At 42.5% G+C, this 23,999-nt stretch overlaps 1 pseudogene; it reads right to left on the bottom strand.

Moving 5' to 3' along the window:
• The window catches only part of LOC141145933 (uncharacterized), a 186,764-nt pseudogene that overhangs the window by 32,475 nt on the left and 130,290 nt on the right, over positions 1-23,999 (bottom strand).

Here is a 23,999-nt window from a genome sequence, read left to right as displayed (position 1 = left end):
TACAGATACCAGGGTGCCTTGGCAGGGCTCTTTAGTTTACGCATGTATTTGCAAATATGTGCAGACTAAACCCCTGTTTTTAACGCATACTGTTAGACAGGTTGATTCGGTTGTCCAGTAAGTAAGCTTGGAATTTTTCCTTGGATTTATCCTTAGCCTTGTTTATATCTATTTGTCCTCCAATGCTGCTTACTGTAATGGCCAGTCATAGGTGGGAGTAGTGGACCCCTTTTTTGCAACAATGTTAAGATGCACATCCAAGAGTCTTTTAAAAATATCCATACTCCTCGCTGATACCACCAATTGTGGAAGAGAGTTCCACAGCCTTATTGCACTGACATTGAAAAACCCCCCTACGCAGCTTTATGTTAAACCGCTTCTCCTCCAATCTCATTGTGTGGCCCTGTGTCGTCTTACACTCCCTGAAACTAAATAGCTTTTTCCTATGCTGGGGTTACCATTGAGATATTTGTAAATCACTATCATGCCCCCTCCCAAGAGTCGCTTCTCCGGCGAGAATAAATTTAGTGCTTGTAGTCGTTCCTCATAATTGAAGTCGTCCAGGCACCTTGTTAATTTTGTTGCCCTTCTTTGGACTCTCTCCAGTTCCAGCACATCCCTTCTGAGGACTGGTGACCAGAACTGGAAGGAGTACTCCAGATGTGGCCTAACCAGAGTTTTATAAAGTGCCAGTATTATTGTTTTATCTCTGGAGTATATCCCCTTTTTTATGCATACTAAAATTCTGCTGGCTTTGCAGCTTGACATTGCATGCTATTGCTCAGTCTGTCATCTACTAAGACCCTAAGATCTTTCTCCATCCTTGATTCCCCTAGCGGTTCTCTCCCTAGTGAGTAGCTTGCATTTATGTTTTTTGCCCCAAAGTGTGTTACTTTACATTTCTCCACATTAAACCTCATTTGCCATGTATTAGCCCACTCCATTATTTTGTTCAGGTCTTTCTGTAAAATTTCTATATCCTGATGTGAAGTTATTGCCCTGCTTATTTTTGTGTCGACCGCAAAAACTGAGATTGAGCTATTTATCCCATCCTCTATATCATTTACTAATAAATTGAATAGAATTGGTCCCAAGACAGAACCTTGGGGTACCCCCCCACTTACCACTCCAGACCAGTCTGAGAACACGTTATTTATCACCACCCTTTGGACACACCCCTGTAACCATTTTTTTTTACCCAAGAAACAAACCTTATGATCCATGCCTGCAGACCTATGGGGAACTGTATCAAATGCTTTTGCAAAATCCAGATACACGACATCCACAGGCCTCCCCCTTCTAAGTGACAGCTCACTTATATGCAAGTAATTAGGGATACAATTGTTATGGGAGTCTGGGTATTGCCCTGGGGGACATGTATCAATTAAAAATAAGTTTGTAAAAAATGTCATTTTTAAATGAGCAGTGATTTATTGATGCTTAATGTGAAAGTATAAAAATGAAAAATTCCTTTCAATATAGTGTCTGGAGGGGGGGGGGCCCCTTAGTCCACCTGTAAAGTGGCACATCTGTACTGCGTATAAAAGCTGCTGCCGCAATAATTGCATTTATAAAGCCAAAAAAATGTGGCCCAAACATTTTTCCCTACAAGCTTTCTTTATTTTGTAAGCAACGGCTTGGGGAGCCAGTCTGTATGATGAGGCCACAACGTAGTGCACGGGGAACAAGATTAGAGATTTTTTGGATAAAATTCTGGTGTCTCTACCACAGACTTTGAATTTCAACTTCTGTAATGGGTGCAGAAAGTTTGTTCTTTGGGTGTCGGTGGTGCCTTCACACCGTAACCCTATAGAGGTACTCTTGATGAAAGCAAGAATTGGCCTTGCTGTAAAAAATTGTAATGATATGCACCTGTCAAACAGGTGCAGAAAGATTGTTCTTTGGGTGTTGTGGTGCCTTCACACCGTAATCCTATAGAGGTACTCTCGATGAAAGCAAGAATTGGCCTTGCTGTCAAAAATTGTAATGATATGCACTTGTCAAACAGGTGCGGAAAAATTGGTCTTTGGGTGTTAATTGTGCCCATGAAACCTACAGCAAAAACATTCTTCCAGATGAAACACTAGGCAGCCTAGAAGTTCTGCAGAGATTCCACATCCCAAAAACACTTAATCGGTGGCATCAGGGGCTTCATAGCTGTTGGTAATCCAGGACTGATTCATTTTGATAAAAGTCAGCTCAATAGCATACCAGGCAAGTTCTGGCCAGTGGTCTATTCTCATCGCCCAGTAAGCCAGTGGATCATCGACTGGAAAGCTCTCCATCCCTGTTTTCACCCCTAGATAGTTGTCCACCATGCAGACGCTGCCAATGGGATGTGGAAGCTGACAGCCCTGGGCGGCGAAGACCAAAAAAAAATTGAGAAATGCATCACTTAGGCGGCCGCCTTTTCCACTGCTCCTCTCTTGACCAAACAATGTTTTCCATGACACTGTAACCTACCAGAGCTTGGAAAAGCATTCTATAAACTTCTCTTTAAGGTGTCCTCAAGAGATTTCATCTTCTGCACTCTCTGTGGGGATGGAATGAGATCTGAGGCTTTCAACTTATAACAGTGGTCAAGGAGGGTTGCCAACCAATAGTGATCCTTCTCATTTACGGCACGTATTCTTGGATCCTTTTGCAGGCTTTGAAGCATGAGGGAGCACATGCACCAAAAATTTGAGGAGGTATCAGAAGCAGACTTCTCGGGGTCACTGAAGATTAGAGTATCTGGAACTGCCTCTTCCCAGTCACGTAACGTAATGAAATATATGGTGTTAAACTTGCAGTAACGCAATGAAATATACAGCGTTAAACTTGCAGTAATGCACAGAACTATATGACGTTAAACTTACAGTAACGCAAAGAGCTATATGGAGTTAAACTTGCAGTAACGCAATGAAATATACAGCATTAAACTCACAGTAAAGCACAGAACTATATGGAGTTATACTTGCTGTAATGCACAGAACTTTAAGGCGTTAAACTTGTAGTAACGCAATCAAATATATGGCGTTAAACTTGCAGTAAAGAAATGAAATATACAGCGTTAAACTTTCAGTAACGCAATGAAATATACAGCGTTAAACTTGCAGTAACGCAATGAAATATACAGCGTTAAACTTGAAGTAACGCAATGAAATATACAGCGTTAAACTTGTAGTAACGCAGTGAATTATACGGCGTTAAACTTGCAGTAACGCAAAGAACTATATGGCTTTAAAAATGCAGTAACTCAATGAAATATATGGTGTTAAACTTGCAGTAACGCAATTAAATATGCAGCGTTAAACTTGCAGTAACACACAGAACTATATGACGTTAAACTTACAGTAACGCAAAGAGCTATATGGAGTTGAACTTGCAGTAACGCAATGAAATATACAGCATTAAACTCACAGTAAAGCACAGAACTATATGGAGTTATACTTGCTGTAATGCACAGAACTTTAAGGCGTTAAACTTGTAGTAACGCAATCAAATATATGGCGTTAAACTTGCAGTAAAGAAATGAAATATACAGCGTTAAACTTTCAGTAACGCAATGAAATATACAGCGTTAAACTTGCAGTAACGCAATGAAATATACAGCGTTAAACTTGAAGTAACGCAATGAAATATACAGCGTTAAACTTGTAGTAACGCAGTGAATTATACGGCGTTAAACTTGCAGTAACGCAAAGAACTATATGGCTTTAAAAATGCAGTAACTCAATGAAATATATGGTGTTAAACTTGCAGTAACGCAATTAAATATGCAGCGTTAAACTTGCAGTAACACACAGAACTATATGGCGTTAAACTTGCTGTAACGCACAGAACTTTAAGGTGTTAAACTTGCTGTAAGGCAATGAAATATACAGCGTTAAACTTGCAGTAATGTAATGAATTATACGGCGTTAAACTTGCAGTAATGCAAAGAACTATATGGCTTTAAACTTGTAGTAACGCAATGAAATATATGGCGTTAAACTTGCAGTAACGCAATGAAATATACAGCGTTAAACTTGCAGTAACGCAATGAACTATATGGCATTAAACTTGCAGTAACGCAATGAAATATATGGCGTTAAACTTGCAGTAATGCAATTAAATATGCAGCGTTACACTTGCAGTAACGCACAGAACTATATGGCGTTAAACTTGCAGTAACGTGCAGAACTATATGGCATTAAACTTGCAGTAATGCAGTGAAATATATGGCGTTAAAATATTTCAAAATCACAATATAGGAACTCTATCAAAAAGGGATTGATCACATAATATTAGTTTACACTGAACCATTGAACACTAAAATCAAATTAAAGATACCCCTTCTTTTGGGTCTTCCTACCTCCTCCACATCCTTTCTGGGGTCTACTGACCTTTCCCAATTCGCCCATCGTGGTGGTAGTCTAGACAGGGGGACCCTAAATGGAGGGCTTCATGTATGGAGGTTGTCTGATCCCAGGTGAACTGTAAAACCTGTTCCCTGGTGGTTTATCCCAGTTCTTCTTCCTGAAAAAAATTTGTTCCAGTATTCTTTCTTTGGCCTCTTAATGAGAAAGTTTTGACATTAGTATAATATTATTTTAGTCATCTGGATCCTGGAGGAACCTTCACTGCAGAGATACCTGTCCTCATAGGTGTGCACAGGGGGTGTGCCAGGTGTGCCTGGGCACACCCTAATCACTACGTGTTGAATCCCCCTACTGCCCAGGCTTCCCTCCGTGTTGCCCCCACCTGCCCTGCAGTGCTGCTGGCTTCCCTCTTCTCCTCCCTGCTGCTGTGGGGGATGTTTTGGGATGGAGAGCAGGGGAAGGGGCCAGTAAATATGTCATTTTCCAGCCCCTTCCTTTTCTAAATGAACACAGTGATCACATTCACTCACTGTGTTCATTCATAACCGAAGCATAGTAAACTGTGTTTACTATGCTTCAGATGGTGAATGAACAGGAAGCCGCTCAGTACAGAGCACTTCCCATTCATTCACTGTCCCGTGCAGCTGAGGCTGCAGAGAAAGTCATGTGTGTTTGAGCTTTGGGGTGCACACCCTAATGCAATAGGCTGCGTAAACCTATGCCTGTCCTCTTCAACTGCTTGTAACGTGACCTGTGATAGAGGGAGAGTTTGATCAGTCACAGGATTCTCTCCCCCATTCATAGATTGCGACACATGCAGTGTTATCAATAAAATAATTTTTCTCAATGGAGGAGGAGGAAGGAGAAGATGTGTCCCCATCAGACCATCTGTACTGATGTTATGCCTGAAGACCTGAAGCTGTTAACCCGTGCCCCGCCAGTTCAGAGAAGTTCAGAGACAGGCAGAGGACAGGCATTCCTGCAGTGAAGATTTTTTCAGGATCCAGCTGTCTGCACAACCTGGGTCATACTTCATTAAGGGTAAGAGATGTGATTAAGCTGTAGGGATTTTTTTAAAGATAAACTTCAATTTGATTTTTTATTAAATTATTTTTCTCTTCCTATAAACCTATGTTTACTAGGAAGGTATACATCAACTTTTGTAATACACTTCCTGACATGTGAACATTGATTACCAGCATCCCTAACTGTGTTTTAATGTTTCCCAAATGATTGTTTTAAAACTAATACAAAACAGAAACGATTTCCATATGATTTAATATTTTATAAAATGTAAAACTGTTGTATGAAGCTGAATTACCCCTAAGACCCAGTTCACACTGGTGTGACATGGGATCCGACTTGTGAGAACACAAATCGCATGACATGTCAAATTAAATGTTTCTCTAAAGCCGCGTACACATGAGCGGAATGTCCGATAGAAAAAGTCAGACGGAGTCTTTTCATCGTATAATCCGGTCGTGTTTAGGCCTCATCGGACCTTCTTTTTTGAAAATTCTGACGGCCCTAGAAATAGAACATGTCCTAAATCTTTCCGACGGAACCCATATCGGGAAAACTGCTCGTCTGTATGCCGTCTGTATGCTGTTCCAATGGACCAAAAACGACGCATGTTCTTCTGAAGCAAGTACGAGATGTAAGCTATTGGCTACTGGTTATTGAACGTCCTTTTTCTAGTACCGTCGTACTTGTTGTACGTCACCGCGTTCTGGACGGTCGGACTTTGGTCGGACTTTGGTTTGACCGTGTGTAGGCAAGACCGCTTGAATGGAATTCCGTCAGAGAAACCTTCAGAGTTTAGTCCGCCGGCAAAACCGGTCATGTGTACGCAGCATTAGAGAGCCGTCTTAAAGCGGGGGTCCACCCACACTGCCAAAAAAAAAAAATATTAAAAGCCAGCAGCTACAAATACTGCAGCTGCTGACTTTTAATACATGGCCACTTACCTGTCCCAGGGTCCAGCGATGTCGGCAGGCGACGCCGAGAACCCGCTCGGTTCTCGGCAGCTGCCACCGCCATCCTAGGTGAGGGAATCAGGAAGTGAAGCGTTGCGGCTTCAGTTCCCGGTTCCCTACTGCGCATGCGCGAGTCGCGCTGCGCGTCCCAAGTGGTCCCCGCTCTCTCCTGGGAGTTGTGTGTTTCCCAGGAGACAGCGCGGTGGGGACGGGAAGAGGCGTAGACTCCCATGGGAGTCTATGCCGGAAGTGGGTGCAAATACCTGTCTTAGACAGGTATCTGCACCCCCCTCCCCCCTGAAAGGTGCCAAATGTGACACCGGAGGGGGGGAGGATTCCGAAAAGCGGAAGTTATATTTTTGTGTGGAACTCCGCTTTAACTGACCCCACACAAGTCGCTCCGAATTTAGAAAAGGTTCCTGCACTACTTTGGTCAGACTTTGATACGACTTCAATGCCATAGAGGTTGGTTCAAAGTTGGACTGAAGTTGCAGGGCAAAGTTGGATCAGAAGTCACGCGACTTTCATGTTGAAGCAGTGTGAACCTGGGCTTAACCTACCAAAAGGATCTCTGAACTGGTTAGAAGTACCCTATTAAAAGGTCAAATGCACCCATTAAACCATCAGGAGAACCCCTCCTGGCTGGGAAAGAGGGCTCTGCAGCTCCGTGTTGTTGCTTCACATGTAACTGATGTTCTTATTTTTAAAAAAAGATTGTCGAGATCCTTACAAAGAGAACGGGAAGCAAAATAATTCTAGATGCAATAAAAATTTCACCACTGATTTTTCAGGAGCACGGAGCAGAAACAGAGATGGATCAAACAGTAATTGAAAGCAGTACCTTGAGTTTGGCGTCCGGATTTAGAATCAACTGGGCTAAGTGGGCGATAGCTCCCGCATCCACCACGGTCTGAGCCAGCTCCGGAGAATGCTTCGATAGATCACTCAGGGCTGAAGCAGCAATCCTTTTCAGAGCAATTTCTGGCTCCTGGATACACAGCACTAGCAGAGGAACAGCTCCTGCATCCACCACAGCTTGTGACAGCTCTGCAGGTCCAACAAGAGGTAATTAAGTAAGTATGGGTGACTGACCCTTATAAGAGCCATTTTTCACTATGACACACACATTAAAGGAGAAAGGGCAAGCTGGACTGTGCTGTCTGGAGATCTGCATTTCAAATCAGCCTCCTTAGCTCCTGAAGCCATGTGGACCAATCCCTGACTGAAAGGGACTCCGGTCAGTGGTTAGGACCTCTTTTACATACACACATTTGGGGTAGATTAGGCTGCGAAAGCTTGTTATTCTACTAGGGGGTGGAGAAACTAAGCAGATGTCAGCTGTTTAAACCCAGATCCACCAGTGGGCAGCTATTTTCTGCATGGATAGACAGGTTACACAAAGCCACCACCGTATAAAATAATAAAGGGACGATAGACTGTCGTATTCTAATTACAGTGAAATGCAAACAAAAGCTTTCACATATGTTGCAAGGTGCATGATGTTAAGAATACCCCCATCTTAATATTTTTTTGCTTGTTTTTTGGGGGGTGAAATATATAAAAGATATTTTTAAAATATTTATTTATAAAAGTATTTCAAATTCACTTAAATCTTCCTTCTAAACATGAGTTTTAAGGATTTTATTTTTTTAAATCATGTAATCTTTATTTATAAAATTTTACATACTTTTACAAACACATTCATTCAAAAATTTACTTCATAGACATTCTGCTTGTACATATAGAGTGCACGACTTTTGGTTCCATTGTATACCCTTATACTACATATCCTCCATATATAAATATGTTAAGGAAAATTAGTCAAAAGTACAACATATATATTTTCCCCATCATCGATACAGTGTATATCTCTCTTCTCTCTCTCTCTCTCTCTCTCTCTTATATATATATAGATAGATATATTGATATAGATATATATACCTATATATATAGATATATGTGTAAATGTGTATAATAAAAAGTTTTTGGACACTTAACTTGTCCTGAATAGAAATATAAACATTTCTTTCATTTCTATTGTAACCTTTTTACGTATTTTTTCCCAAAATATGCACACATATTTATACTGGATATTGTATATTGCATACAATTTAAGAATGCATGTTTAAGGTTGAATGAACAAGAACAATGTTTTACATGTTTGAGATTTACAACAAACAAGTTAAAAGTATGTTTTTTATTATATTTTACTATAACAGATCACATAATACTATAAAATTATAACCTTAACTTTATTGTGAATAAAGCAAATTGATAAAATATAAGAAAGTACTATTTTAATATATTATTTTACAAAGCTACATAGTGAGTGCACACAGAATGTCTTCTTATATAATAAATGTGTCTCAGATTTCACTGCTGAAACAAAGAATTGTGGGGGAAAAAAACAAGAAGCTTTATTTGTTGAAAGAAAAAATCTGCAGAATGCTGAATAAAAAATTTTATTGCTGCCAATCAGATGTCAGATGTCATTCTTTAGTAGAGAGCACACAAAAAAATGAGGGTTAAATGATATCAGATAGCTATAGACAGCACAAAGGCCATTTATAAAATCGCCTCTTTGTTACTTAGCAAAAACAGGCAAATGCAGGGTCAACCTTATTTGAATAATTTGTAGTCTTTATTACAGTTAATTATAATAAAATATGTGTATCAAGCATTTTAAAAACAAGCTTATTTCAGGTTGAGCTTCATTATTGAGTGTTTGCAATTCAACGTTTATTTATATATTTTAGTTGTTGGGTCACAGTGAAAATTAATTCTACATATTCTGAACTTCAAGGTAATATTTTGTTGCCGATTGTCTATTTTTAAAAGTTTAAATATCTGTTTCTAGATATAGTATGCGAGTATCATGACCTGAAGCTTATGCTACAATTGAATTTAACATAGGTACTTGCACTTAATTTTTACCGAGATTGTGACGTTTAACGGTTGTCTTATGGCCAACCATGGCCATAGAAATCAAATGTTAGCTATGATAAGTCCAATATTATATAGAGCAGTCATTGAAGTTGGAATATATAAATAAGACAGACAAGTTCCTGTAGGAGGGGTAGTGGGAAAGGTATTGAGGTAAAGAATGAGACCTTACCTATAGAATATATGGGCTGGAAGAACGTCATCTGATTTATTAACCACTTGCCGACCACCCCATAGCAGATTCACTGCTACAGGGAGGCCGCGCTGCACAGAATCACGTATATATGCGTGCTTTTACACAGCGGGACCCACGGATTCGATGTCTGCCGGCACTCGCTGATCGTTCGGTACACTGACAGAATGGCAGTATGCCTATGTAAACAAGGCAGATCGCCGTTCTGTCAGTACAGAAGGCATGGATCATGTGTTTCTGTAAAGCAGAAACAGCGATCAATGCCTTCCACTAGTAAAAGCACCTCCCCCACTACACTGAAACACTAACTAGGCACACAGTTAACTTTTTGATCGCCCCTGATGTTTACCCCTTCCCAGCCAGTGTCATTAGTAAAGTGACAGTGGATATTTTTAGCACTGATCACTGTAATAATGCCACTGGTCCCCAAAAAAAGTGTCAAAAGTGTCAGGTGTCCGATTTGTCTGCCACAATATCGCAGTCCTGCTATAAGTCACTGGTCGCCTCCATCCCTCCATTCTAGGAAAAAAGATAATAAAAAAGAATATCCCATAGTTTGTAGACACTATAACTTTTACACGAAAAAACACAATTACTTCCAGCGCTATGGGGTCTTCTAAAGTGAAGGGCAACAGGAACATGAGTATCCCAAGACTGGGTGGATGCTGCCTTCCTCAGTTGGGGTAATCCGATGGAAACTACAAAAAAGACAAAATGGAAGGTGCGCACACCTTTTGCATTACCAATGACTTTTAAACACTTAGCAACCGGCCCATTGTCGAATGACGGCTACAGGGCAGCTGCTTAACTCTGGGAGGATGTACAGTGACGTCCTCCCAGAATCCAGCTGTCGCGCGCCCCTGGGGCGCGCACCTGAGAACATCCGTGACCACCGGGTCCGGCGGACCCGGCGCATCACGGATCACGGTAAACGGCCGCTAATTGCCGCCGTTTACCATGTGATCACTCCATGAAATGACGGACGATCACATGTAAACAAACCGGCTTCATGTCATGACGCCGTTTCCTCTCCCCTCTGTGTACTGATCAGTACAGTGTGAGAGGAGAGAGGGAGGGATCGGATGGCAGCAGCGCTGTAGGCTGGATCTGTAGTGCCCACAGCTCTGCTCGGTGTATAAATGCAGTCACATCCATCCATCCATGCTCTGCCATCCCTCCATGCTCAGCCATATTCTAATACCCTGCACTACTCTGCACTACTCTGCAATACTCTGCAATACCCCACAATACTCTGCAATACCCCGCAATACTCTGCAATACCCCGCAATACCCCACAAAACTCTGCAATACTCTGCAATACCCCGCAATACTCTGCAATACCCTGTAATACTCTGCAATACCCCGCAATACCCCGCAATACTCTGCAATACCCCGTAATACTCTGCAATACCCTGCAATACTCTGCAATACCCCGCAATACTCTGCAATACCCCGTAATACTCTGCAATACCCTGCAAAACCCTGCAATACCCCACAAAACTCTGCAATACTCTACAATACCCCGCAATACTCTGCAATACCCCGTAATACACTGCAATACCCTGCAATACCCTGCAATACTCTGCAATACCCCGCAATACTCTGCAATACCCCGTAATACTCTGCAATACCCTGCAATACTCTGCAATACCCTGCAATACTCTGCAATACCCCGTAATACTCTGCAATACCCTGCAAAACCCTGCAATAACCCGCAATACTCTGGAATACTCTGCAATACCCCGCAATACTCTGCAATACACCGCAATACCCTGCAATACCCCGCAATACTCTGCAATACCCCGCAATATTCTGCAATACTCTGCAATACCCTGCAATACTCTGCAATACCCCGCAATACTCTGCAATACCCTGCAATACTCTGCAATACCCCTCAATACACTGCAATACACCGGAATACTCTGCAATACCCTGCAATACTCTGCAATACCCTACAATACCCTGCAATACTCTGCAATACCCTGCAATACCCTGCAATACTCTAATACTCTGCCATACCCAGCCATACCCTGCAATACCCTGCCATATTCTGCAATACCCTGCCATACTCTGCAATACCCAGCCTTACTCTGCAATACTCATTGATACCCAGCCATACTCTGCCATACCCAGTCATACCCAGTCATACCCAGTCATACTCGGCGACACCCTGCAATACCCTGCCATACTCAGCCATGCTCAGCCATGCTCGGCCATGCTCGGCCATGCTCTGCCATGCTCAGCCATACTCGGCCATACTTGGATGTACTCAGCCTCTGTATGTGGCCAGGTTGTGGAAGTCTCACACATGTGGTATCGTCGTAGGAGGAGTAGGAGAATCTATTTTGGGGTGTCATTTTTGGTATATACATGCTATGTGTTAGAAATATTGTATAAATGGACAACTTTGTGTTAAAAAAAAATGCGTTTTAACCACTTCCTGCCCGCCATCATACGTCGTCCTTGACTTTGTGCGGGGATATCTGAATGATGCCCGCTGCTACAGGCATCATTCAGATATCAGCCTTTTCACCTGGCGATTCCCTACACCATAAGAATGATCATAGTGGCTGTTCCACTGTTTGATAGTTCTTACGGGAGGCGAGAGGAGACGACCCCCCCCTCTCGCCGCCCTCCAGTGCTTCTACCGACTCACCGCTATGATCAAAGCCAGGATCTTTATTTTATTTTTTTTTATTTCAGGCTTTCCAGCCTAGAGGTGAGATGTGGGGACTTATTCACCTCATATCTCACTGTAAAGAGGACCTGTCATGTCATATTCCTATTACATTATTATTATTATTAAAAGTGATCAAAAAATAAATTATTTGAAAAAAAGTGTCAAACTAAAATAAATAAAGTAAAATGAACAATTAAAAAAAAAAAAAAATTTAAAGTGCCCCTGCCCCTGTGTGCTTGCATACAGAAGCAAACGCATACGTAAGTCCCGCCCACATATGAAAACGGTGTTCAAACCACACATGTGAGGTATCGCTGCGATCGGTAGAGTGAGAGCAATAATTTTGGCCCTAGACCTCCTCTGTAACCCAAAACATGTAACCAGTAAAAAATGTTAAAGGGTCGCCTATGGGGATCTTTAAGTAGCTTAGTTTGGCACCATTCCACGAGCGTGTGCAATTTTGAAGGGTGACATGTTGGGTATCTATTTACTCGGCATATATATATATATATATATATATATATATATATATATATATATATATATAATGTTTTAGGGTTCTATGTAATTTTCTAGCAAATAAATTATGATTTTTACATGTAGGAGAGAAATGTCAGAATTGGCCTGGGTGCTCCAGAACGCCTGAAGGTGCTCCCTGCATGTTGGGCCTCTGTATGTGGCCGCGTTGTGTAAAAGTCTCACACATGTGGTATCGCCATACTCAGGAGTAATAGCAGAATGTGTTTTGGGGTGTAATTTGTGGTATGCATATGTTGTGTGTGAGAAATAACCGGCTAATATGACAATTTTGTGAAAAAAAAAATAAAAAAAAAATCTTGATTTTGCTAAGAATTGTGGGAAAAATGAAAACTTCAAAAAACTCACCATGCATCTTTCTAAATACCTTGGAATGTCTTCTTTCCAAAAAGGGGTCATTTGGGGGGTATTTGTACTTGGCATGTTAGTGTCTCAAGAAATTAGATAGTCAGTACTTCAGGTGTGATCAATTTTCAGATATTGGTACCATAGCTTTTGGACTCTATAACTTTCACAGAGACCAAATAATATACACCGATTTGGGTTATTTTTACAAAAGATATGTAGTAGTATAAGTATATATATATATTAGTATATAAAACATTTTTTACAGAATTTTCAGTCTTTTTTCTTTTATAGCGCAAAAAATAAAGAACCCAGCGGTGATTAAATACCACCAAAAGAAAGCTCTATTTGTGTGAAAAAAAGGACAAAAATTTCATATAGGTACAGTGTTGCATGACTGAGTAATTGTCATTCAAAATGTGAGAGCACTGAAAGCTAAAAATTGGTCTGGTTATTAAGGGGGTTTAAGTGCCCAGTGGTCAAGTGGTTAATGAATGATAAAATCCATAAAAAGTGGGTACTCACAAAAAGCAACTCTTGATGAGCCATAAAATCACACAGTGTAGAGACATGTGCTAAATTATATCACGGGGTGAACTGACGCATTTCGGGGGCACACCCCCTTCCTCACAGCTAAGCTAGCACTTTTGCACAAACCAATCAATATATGCTTACAGGGATTTTTTTTTCCAAAAATATGTAGCAGAATACATATTGGCCTAAAGTGATAAAGAAATTAGATTTTTCAAATTCTCTGTAAAAAAAAAAAAAAAATGTAAAAAAAATCTAAATTTCTTTATCAATTTAGGCCAACATTTACTCTGCTACATATTTTTGGTAAAAGATCCCAATAAGCGTATATTGATTGGCTTGTGCAAAAGTTATAGCATCTACAAACTATTGAATATTTTTATGAAATGTTTATTTATTTTTTAACTAGTAATGGTAGCGATCAGTGACTTATAGTGGGACTGTGACACTTTTGACATTTTTTGGGAACCAGTGACACTAATACAGTGATCAGTGCTAAAAATATGCACTGTCACTGTACTAATGACACTGGCTGGGAAGGGGGATAACATCAGGGGCGATCAAAGGGTTAACTGTGTGCCTAGCCAATGCTTGGTTACTGTGTGGGAGGTGATTTTACTAGGGGAAGGCAATGATCCATGTTCCTGCTTTGCAAAAACACAGGATCAATGCCTTCCCTACTGACAGAACTGCAGTTTGCCTTGTTTACATAGGCAGAGCGCCTTTCTGCTGATGTCCTGAACAATCGGCGGGTCCCGGCAAACATGGAGTCTGCCAGACCCGCTGATTGGCAGAAGGAGTGGGTTACCGGTGGTGCACGTGCGCACCCCAGACCCGGGAGTGCAGGAACCAGTACCGCCGTAACCTTGCCGCCGTATATATACAGTATATGGTCGGCAAGAGGCTAAACAGAACCAGTCACTTTGCCCTGAATAGCATAGGTCAGTGATTCTCAACCTCAGTCCTCAAGTACCCCCAACGGCCATGTTTTGGGGACTTCCCTTAGATAAAATAGCTCTTATTATTACCATGTCATTGATATTGATTTAAAACGGAGGTCTGCCAATTTTTTTTTTTTTTTTTAAGTCAGCAGCTACAAATACTGCAGCTGCTGACTTTTACAATAAGGACACTTACCTGTCCAGGGCGCCCGAGATGTCGGCACCGGAGGCCGAATTGTCCCTTGGTCCTCGGATGCTGCCACCACCATCATTGGTAAGAGAATCAGGAAGTGAAGCCTTACTGTGCATGTGCGAGTTGCGCTGCGCAATCCGAATGGCCCCTGCTGTCTCTGGGACCCGTGTGTCTCCCAGCAGACAGCGGGGGGGGGGGGTGGCATAGACCCCTGCAGGGGTCTATGCCCAGAAGTGGGTGCAAATACCTGTCTTATACAGCTATCTGCACCCCCCCCCCCCCCCGAAACGTGCCAAATGTGACAACAGAGGGGGGGGGGGGGATTCCGAAAAGCGGAAGTTCAATTTTTGTGTGGACCTCCGCTTTAAAGCAGCTGTGCAAAGTAAAGGAAAACCTGAAATCATGGGGGTACTTGAGGCCTGAGGTTGAGAACCACTGGCCTAGGTGATGGAGCCAGTTACACCAGCAGAAGGAGCTCACTGCTGGCGAGCTATAGAGTGCCTGAGTGACAGTTATGGTCAGGAAAGGGTGAATCCAACGCCTTTTGTTTTTTTATTTGGTGCAGATCACCCACAGCAATAGGCATCATTTGATATTTTTGTAGTGGAACATGTGTAAAGGGGGGACTTTAGTTTAACCAAAGAGAAACGTCTGCTTTCCAACAGCAACGCTCTTCAGCTATATAGGCTGCAAGTCACTATTTGTGCTGCATTCGGAGACAACAGACACAATTACAGATTTATATTGCATTAAACCACAAAAGTAAGGTCGTAATCATAAATATGACTAACTTTTTTTTTAAAGTGTGGTTTCTGTTCCTATCCTGTTTTCTTTTACATATGTACAATTTGTTCAAGATTTCGGCAACACCTGTTCTGACATCCTGCCACAGTTATGAGCTGATAATAGAATCACAGTGATTAGTCTCATGAAAAAGATCGCTTTCAACATGTATGAAACTTTTTTTTTTTTTTCTTTCTTTTAATGATCTGCGATAGAGAATGAGCATGTATTTGTAAACTCATGAAATCATGTTTTATTAAATGACAGGAAGCTGATTATTCCTGGGTGGAGGTTCCTTTATCCCACAGCTGCTGTCATATTTAAAACCAGAGTGGTTGTGCATCCCTTGCAGTCCATTGACCTTCCTCCAGGTTTTTAATTGAAAGCCCATGCAGAGGAATAGGCAAGAAAGCTGGAGGGTGTGCCTGCAGGAACCTGACATTGCGATCCGCTGCAATGGTTTGCAGATTCCTGTAGGAAAAAATAATTGTGCATTTCATAACATTTAGGAAGAGGCAGAGAGAAATGCTTGGTACACCATGCAATACATAAATAATAAAACAGACCTTTACAGAATCAAGCTGCTCTGGTCACAAAGGTCTAATGCTGGCCAAACACATAGCATTTTCAAAAACTTTTAACCAGCTGTCTAAAATAAAAAGAAAGACAACCCACCACATCCAAACTGTGAAATGATCGAAACCCTTGGTTACCTGGATGCAGGTATGTATGATGTATGGGCCTGCAGGCTGAACCACAGAGCCCAGAAGGCATAGCTCCCAACTGTCCCTGATTTGGAGGGACTGTCCCTGATTAGGTACAATGTCCCTCTGTCCCTCATTCCTCCTCATTTGTCCCTCATTTTGGTCTGATCTATATAGTTGTATATAAAATGCACTTTTTAGCTATGAAAAGTGTTTTCCAGTGCTAAACCTTTCATCTGATTTCTAAATTGCTGCATTTGTAAATTCCAAAAGTCAATATAAAGGAATAGTAGTGGTAAAAAAAAAAGCACTTGTGGGTTTAACCAATCTTGTTTTTTTGTACAATTCTCCTTTAAGGGGGCGTGGCAAGGGGTGTGTCCTATGCCTGCATACTTTTGCTGATAGGTGTCCCTCATTCCCATCTCAAAAAGTTGGGAGGTATGCAGAAGGGGACTGGGAATCTGACATCCCCAGGGGATTCTTTCCTTCGCTCTTCACGTGAGTGAGAATTTTCAGTGCTGGGGGTTGGACAGGTAGGTATTATCCATTTTATTTGATGTGAAGCATTTATTTTCAGATATTTAATCTAACAACTGAGTAATTTTAAAGCAATATTAAACCCAAAAGCAAACATTTTTTTATATTGCAGCTTACCAATTCTTAGATGTGATGGCTGCATGCCTTTTCTTTTCTAGGCTCTCTTTCTTCTATTTTCATCTGGTGATCCTGCCAGCAAGTCTGTTGCTTTTCAAAAGCTCACACTCTCAAGAAGAATGTATCAGTTTAAGTGAATGAGACACTAGCAGAGGTGGTTAAAATGATCAGCTCTTATGTATTCATGCAAAACCTTTATCCCAAAAGGAACAAAATCTGTTTGCTGTAACTGATGTTAGTGTGAGCTGGAGTTTTCTTCAATTTGTTAGTGGATCTAAATCTGGTAATACATTTGACACTCCCCCAAGACTGACAGTGCTGCTGTTTGCTGTGACTCCTATGCTCATTCCATCAGAGTTGTGTCTCGCTAACACAGAAGGTGTGTTACTGGCCAGATCACCATGTGAAAACAGAGCAAAAAAAATCCTAAAAAAAGGAACGAAAACTAATGAAGCCACCACATCTCATGATTGGTAAGCTGTAATATATTACATTCTTGGTTTTTTGTTTATTACTGCTTTAACCACTTCAATACAGGGCAAGTTTCACCCCCTTCCTGTCCTGGCCAATTTTCAGCTTTCAGCGCTGTCGCATTTTGAATGACAATTGTGTGGTCATGCAATGCAGTACCCAAACTAACTTTTTATAGGTTTTTTTTTAGACAGATAGAGCTTTGTTTTGGCGGTATTTATTCACCACTGAGTTTTTTATTTTTTAATAAACAAATAAATAAAAGTCCTAAAATTTTGAAAAAAAAAAGTTTTTTCTTAGTTTCTGTTACAACATTTTTGAAATAATTAAATTTTCTCCTTCACTGATGTGCACTGATGAGGCTGCACTGACAGGCACTGATATGCAGCATTGATGGGCACTGATAGACTGCACTGATGGGCACTGATGAGGTGGCACTGATATGCAGCACTGATAGGCACTGGTAGGCGGCACTAATGGGCACTGATAGGCGGCACAGATTGGATGCAGCTGATCACGTGGCAGAGAGCCTACGCCATAGGCTCTTTTCTGTGATCGGAGATGTGGTGACACACTGCACCATCGATCGCCTCGATGTGCGCCCCTGGGTTTAAATTCTGAAAGACATCATATGACATCCAGTCAGGACATTGGTACCCCCGCCCGTCCATCATTCTGCTATAGGCCAGACAGGAAGGTGTTAGGCAGAGATATTCAGATTCGGAATCTTTATTAATCCCAGTGGGAAATTATTAGCATACAGTTATACTTAACAAAGACAAAACAAAATTACAATACAAAAGTCACCAATAAGTCACCAATATCAACAAGTTAATATATACAATAACCACTAATTGAAATAAAACAAATTAAAAGCTAAAATGAATACTGAACTGTAATAAACCTAACGATCCTATTAAACTTTGCATTGAACGAGGCTACTTTCACACTGAGACACTTTACAGATGTTTTAGCGCTAAAAATAGCACCTGCAAAGCGTCTGTAAAGCGCCTCTCCTGTCACTTCAGTGTGAAAGCCCGAGTGCTTTCGCACTGGAGCGGTGCTCTTGCAGGATGTTAAAAAAAGTCTTGCAAGCAGTATCTTTGAGGTGCTTTAGGAGCGGTGTTAAAAGCGCTCCGGCTGCAACACTGCACAGGCGCTATTAACCCCTTCATCGGCCACTAGTGGGTTTAAAAGCGCCCCACTAGCGGCCAAAAAGCGCCGCTAAAACGACGGTTACCCCTGACGCCCTCCCCCCCACTTCAGTGTGAAAGTGCCCTTAAAAAAAACGACTGAATAGCAGAAATAGCAGAAGAGTCAAACTACAAAAATGCAAATATTGCACCACTTCCCCTAAATATTACACTAAAAATTATTGGGGGAAGGGAAGGGGTTCACCGCTCCAGGTGGAAATGTGGATATAGAACTCTCTTCGGAACTGGAACACCAGGTGCCGGCTAAGCATATAGCAACAGGCAAAAAGGAAGTTCTGGACAGTCGCACTCCGGAATATAGCCTTTATTAGTAAAAAGTCCAACAGATACAAGCCACAGCAAAAAATGGGACAAACAAGCTGACGCGTTTCACACTCAACAGTGCTTAGTCATATTTCCACGGGCAAATGTTGGATGGCAGGCAATAAAATTTTGCACGGACAAATGTCTGTTGTCGGATTTTCTGAGAGTGTGTACACAAGTCTGTCGGACAAAAGTCCAAAGTACAAACACGCATGCTCGGAAGCAGGACGAGCCGGAAGCGGTCGGTCTTGTAAACTAGCGTTCGTAATAGAGAATTAACATTCGTGATGTGGCAAATTATGAAATCTCGAAATGCAGCGCACAATTCTCTTCTTCTTTAATGGGATCATAATGAAGCTGCTTTGCTGGTGATACTGATGGAGTTATTGCAAACTAATTTTCAAAGGCTTTTTTTTTCTAGTGATATCAAGTATAATATTATTATGCTTGTTATATTTTTTTTGGTGCAATTTACCACAACACCATTATCCTGTAGTTTTTAACCACTTCAGCCCCGGAAGATTTTACCCCCTTCCTGACCAGAGCACTTTTTGCGATTCGGCACTGCGCCGCTTTAACTGACAATTGCGCGGTCATGTGACGTTGCACCCAAACAAAATTGGCGTCCTTTTCTCTCACAAATAGAGCTTTCTTTTGGTGGTATTTGATCGCCTCTGCGGTTTTTATTTTTTTCGCTATAAACAAAAATAGAGCGACGATTTTGAAAAAACTCAATATTTTTTACATTTTGCTATAATAAATATCCCCAAAAATATATAAAAAAAATATTATTTTCCTCAGTTTAGGCCGATATGTATTCTTCTACATATTTTTGGTAAAAAAATCGCAATAAGCGTGTATTGATTGGTTTGCGCAAAGTTATAGCGTCTACAAAATAGGGAATAGTTTTATGGCTTTTTTATTAATTTTTTTTACTAGTAATAGCGGCAATCTGCAATTTTTATCAGGACTGCGACATTATGGCGGACAGGTCGGACAATTTTGACACATTTTGGGGACCATTGGCATTTTTACAGCGATCAATGCTATAAAATTGCATTGATTACTGTAAAAATGTCACTGGCAGTGAAGGGGCTAAGTGTGTCCTAGTACGTGTTCTAACTGAAGGGGGGATGGGACTGTGCAGGGGAGATTGACCAATTTTTGGTCCAAGAAATCCTCCTCTTCCTGTTCCTGGACTGGACTTGGGTCAAAGCAATAACTCCAAGGCCAATATTAAATAGCATGTTATATCTTTCGATTCCGCAACATGGCTGGTTGACGAACGGCCGTTCAGAAACTAACTGAAAAGCGCGAAATGAAAAGCGCGAATCAACACTCACTAAACTTCTACTAACATGAAATTAGCAGAAGGAGCCGAAAGGGTGGCGCTAAAGAGCTGAAAAACCACATAGTACGTCACTACGTTCGTGTTTGTTGGTCGACAATTCCTTATCGTTTGTATGCAAGAAGAGTTTGGGGCCAACGCCCTTCGGACAAAAGTCTGCGGTTTTGTTTGCGGAAAATCCGATCGTGTGTACGAGGCTTTAGAATCAACCTGTGCAAGACATCCACCTAAGTGGATTGGCTTGCCTATCCCTGTCTATTGATTCCAAAGGGCCCAGTCTGCCTGCCGATACAACAAAGCACTGAATCTACCGCATCACACCTGTGTTCATCTCTCCAAAAATAAGAGTTCTGTACCGGAAGTAATGCAAAAGTGGGCATAACTTTATTTCTTAACTTGCATATAGTAGGTCAATCAAATTTCACATGTTGGTAGAGTAACTTTTTTTTATAGTAATTCCTCTGCTTTTTCATTGCAGGTAAATAATGAATTCCAGTTTTTGACAAAGAATGGGATGCAGTTTTTGATGAAGGAGGGTTGCAGGCTGTCTGGTATTCACAGAGGACACCATTGAGAAGAGCAATGTCTTGTCATTGGTGACTCTTGTCAAAGGTGTCATCTCTATAAACATTCTGCGGCCTTCTATGGATGTCGGATGTTGGATGTTGGATGTTTTAATTTTTTAGGAACCCTTTTGAGGGGCTTTGGTGAAATATCAGGGTCTAAATAGAATGAATGGGATGTTCTTTGTGCTGAGCTGCTTATTATTCATTCACGAACTGAAGCATAGTAATCACCAGTGGTGGCCTGTCCAATAAGGGTACACGGGCACTGTCCCTCCTTATCCATGCATCCGGCCCCCTAGTTTACATGCGGGGCGCTGGACGCATGGATTACAATGTTTTTTTTTTTTAAGCACGTGATTAGAGCCAGAGGCTCTAACAGTCTTAAAAAAAGGGTGGGCTCGTGACGCAGGGCACTGCGCCCTGAGCCCACCCAGTTATGTGACAATAGCAAATGAATATATCCTCCCGGCAAATCAAAGATGGGTCCAGAGACCTGTCACTGTACTGGCCACCTAGAAGGAGGAGGGAGGAAACGCACGGCCGTTGTGAGGAGAAGCACGAGAAGCCGCTGCCCACAGGGAAGCGCTGCCTGCTTGGGTAAGTGCGGGGCCGACCAACCGACCGGAGGGGGAGGGCGACTGACCCGACTGACCCCCCCCAGAAACAAACAGCAGCCACCACTGGTAATGACAGTTTACTATGCTTCAGTTATGAGTGAACATTCAGAAAAGGAAGGGGTCAGTAAATTACATATTTACACGCTCCTTCCCTGTTCTACATCCTAAAACGATCCCCCGCAGCAGCCAGCGGTAGAGGAGGGGAAGCTGGCATCGCTGCAGAAAGGTGACCAGGGGAGCACACAGGGGGCCGGGCAGCAGAAAGAAGAGGAATAGGAACAGGAAGGGTGGTGGGGGTGGCATTTACTGGTACCAATCCCCTGTATTTTCCTCCTGTGGCAGCTGAATGCTCGCGGGAGGGAGAGGGAAGCCTACTTTTAGCTGCTGCAGGAGGAAAATACATATCTTTTCCACTAATTGCTGCCCCTGTCGCCCCTCCTGTCCTGATTCCAGGGGTCGGCAAGGAAAGATTGCACAGTCTACCTGTCACCTGCTTGCTGCCTGCAACTGTTGGGTAGACCCCCAGATTACCCTGTGCACACGCCTATGAGGACAGCATTTTGCTTCTGGTTATCTGCAATAAAAAAGCAGAGGAAGAGTTACTATAGAGGAAGAGTTACTCCACCAACATGTGAAATTTGAACGACCTATGTAAGTTAGTAAAAAAATTATGCCACTTTTGCATTACATTCGGTACAGCGCTATATTATGCATGATATTGAATATTTAAACATGTTCAGACATGTCATATTTACTTTGGCTACAAATGACTCATTAGGTTGTTTTACACTTGTGATAAAGGTTTCAGAATTCACCTTTGCTTTAATCATTGTGAAATGATACAAGTTAGACTTTACATAGGAGCCGAGGGGAATGGTAACACAGAGATGCTCTCAGAATGAGTAAAGGTACAGTGATGACTCAATTAACCACGTCCGGACCGCCGCACGCCGCTATACATGCTTATTTTGAAGGAGGATATCGTTGTTATGGCTGCAGCTAGCTGCCATAACCCCGGTATCCTCTTATTTGGCCGGCGGTCTGCTTCAAGATAAAAGTGGTCTTTGCGGCTAAATCACTTTTATCGTGCCCTTTGCCGCTTACCGGAGCCGTCGGCAGTAGGGTCCTTCTGCTGGCTGGGCATGGAGACAAGTGAGGGGAAGATGGTCCCCACCCGTCTCCATGACATTGCATTTTAGTGTAAATATGAGATCTGAGGTCTTTTTCACTCCAGATCTCATATTTAAGAGGTCCTGTCATGCTTTTTTTCTGTTACAAGGGATGTTTACATTCCTTGTAATAGGAATAAAAGTGACACATTTTTTTTTCTTTTTTTAACCACTTACCAACCGGCCCATAGCCGAATGACGGCTGCAGGGCGGTTGGATAACTCTGGGTGGACGTACTATGACGTCCTCCCAGAATTCCCCTCTTGCGCGCCCCCTGGGGCGCGCACCCGAACACATCCGTGACCGCCGGGTCCAGGGGACCCGGCGCATCACGGATCCCGGTAAATGGCCGCTGATCGCGGCCGTTTACCATGTGATCGAGCCGTCAAATGACGGCGGGATCACATGTAAACAGACCGGCGTCATCTGATGACGCCGGTTCCTCTCCTCCCCTCCTGTGTACCATACTCCGCCATACTCCGCCATACCCCGCCATACTCCGCCATACTCCGCCATACCCCGCCATACCCCGCCATACTCCGCCATACTCCGCCATACCCCGCCATACTCCGCCATACCCTGCCATACCCCGCCATACTCCGCCATACCCCGCCATACTCCGCAATACCCTGCCATACTCCGCCATACCCCGCCATACTCCGCAATACCCTGCCATACCCCGCCATACTCCGCCATACCCCGCCATACTCCGCCATACCCCGCCATACTCCGCCATACCCTGCCATACCCCGCCATACTCCGCCATACCCCGCCATACTCCGCAATACCCTGCCATACTCCGCCATACCCTGCCATACTCCGCAATACCCTGCCATACCCCGCCATACTCCGCAATACCCCGCCATACTCCGCAATACCCCGCCATGCTGAGCCATGCTCAGCTGTACTCGCCCTCTGTATGTGGCCAGGCTGTGGAAGTCTCACACATGGGGTATCGCCGTACTAAGGAGGAGCAGGAGAATCTATTTTGGGGTGTCATTTTTGGTAAGTACAGGTTATGTGGTAGAAATATTGTATAAATGGACAACTTTGTGTTAAAAAAAAAAAAAGCGTTTTAACCACTTCCCGCCCGCCCGCCGTCATACAATGTCCTTGACTTTGTGCGGAGATATCTGAATGATGGTTGCAGCTACAGGCATCATTCAGATATCAGCTTTTTCAGCCGGCGATTCCCTACACCATAAGAACAATCATAGCAGCTGTTCCACTGCTTGATCGTTCTTACGGGAGGCGAGAGGGGACGTCCCCCCTTCCCGCCGCCTTGCGGTGCTTCTACCGACTCACCGATACGATCGAAGCCAGGATCTTTTTTTTTTTTTTTTTTTTAATTTCAGGCTTCCCAGCCTAGAGGTGAGATGTGGGGTCTTATTGACCCCATATATCACTGTAAAGAGGACCTGTCATGCCATATTCCTTGTAATAGAAATAAAAGTGGTCAAAAATTTTTTTTTTTTGGAAAAAAGCATC

The sequence above is a fragment of the Aquarana catesbeiana genome, linkage group LG05, assembly GCF_042186555.1.
Source record: "Aquarana catesbeiana isolate 2022-GZ linkage group LG05, ASM4218655v1, whole genome shotgun sequence".
NCBI classification, from domain to species: domain Eukaryota; kingdom Metazoa; phylum Chordata; class Amphibia; order Anura; family Ranidae; genus Aquarana; species Aquarana catesbeiana.
The sequence above is the reverse complement of the archived record's forward strand: the minus strand, read 5'-3'. Positions and strand labels throughout refer to the sequence as shown.